Here is a 206-nt window from a genome sequence, read left to right as displayed (position 1 = left end):
CCCCAGGCTGGAGACCCCCCTCTGGTGCTGAGCCTTCCCGTGGGCGGTGAAAACTCCAAACAAACCAGCAACCAGAGGGGACTGGTTCCAAACCGGCTCCGAAAAGCTGGATTGACTGAGCTACCTCCATCAGGAAGGGCCTCAGTTTCCCCAGGGAGGGGATAAGGAACATAATACCGAGCTTAAATTGGAAAGGCAGCTTTGAG

The sequence above is a fragment of the Fulmarus glacialis genome, unplaced genomic scaffold, assembly GCF_000690835.1.
Source record: "Fulmarus glacialis isolate BGI_N327 unplaced genomic scaffold, ASM69083v1 scaffold24822, whole genome shotgun sequence".
NCBI lineage: Eukaryota > Metazoa > Chordata > Aves > Procellariiformes > Procellariidae > Fulmarus > Fulmarus glacialis.
Note: the sequence above shows the minus strand (reverse complement) of the source record.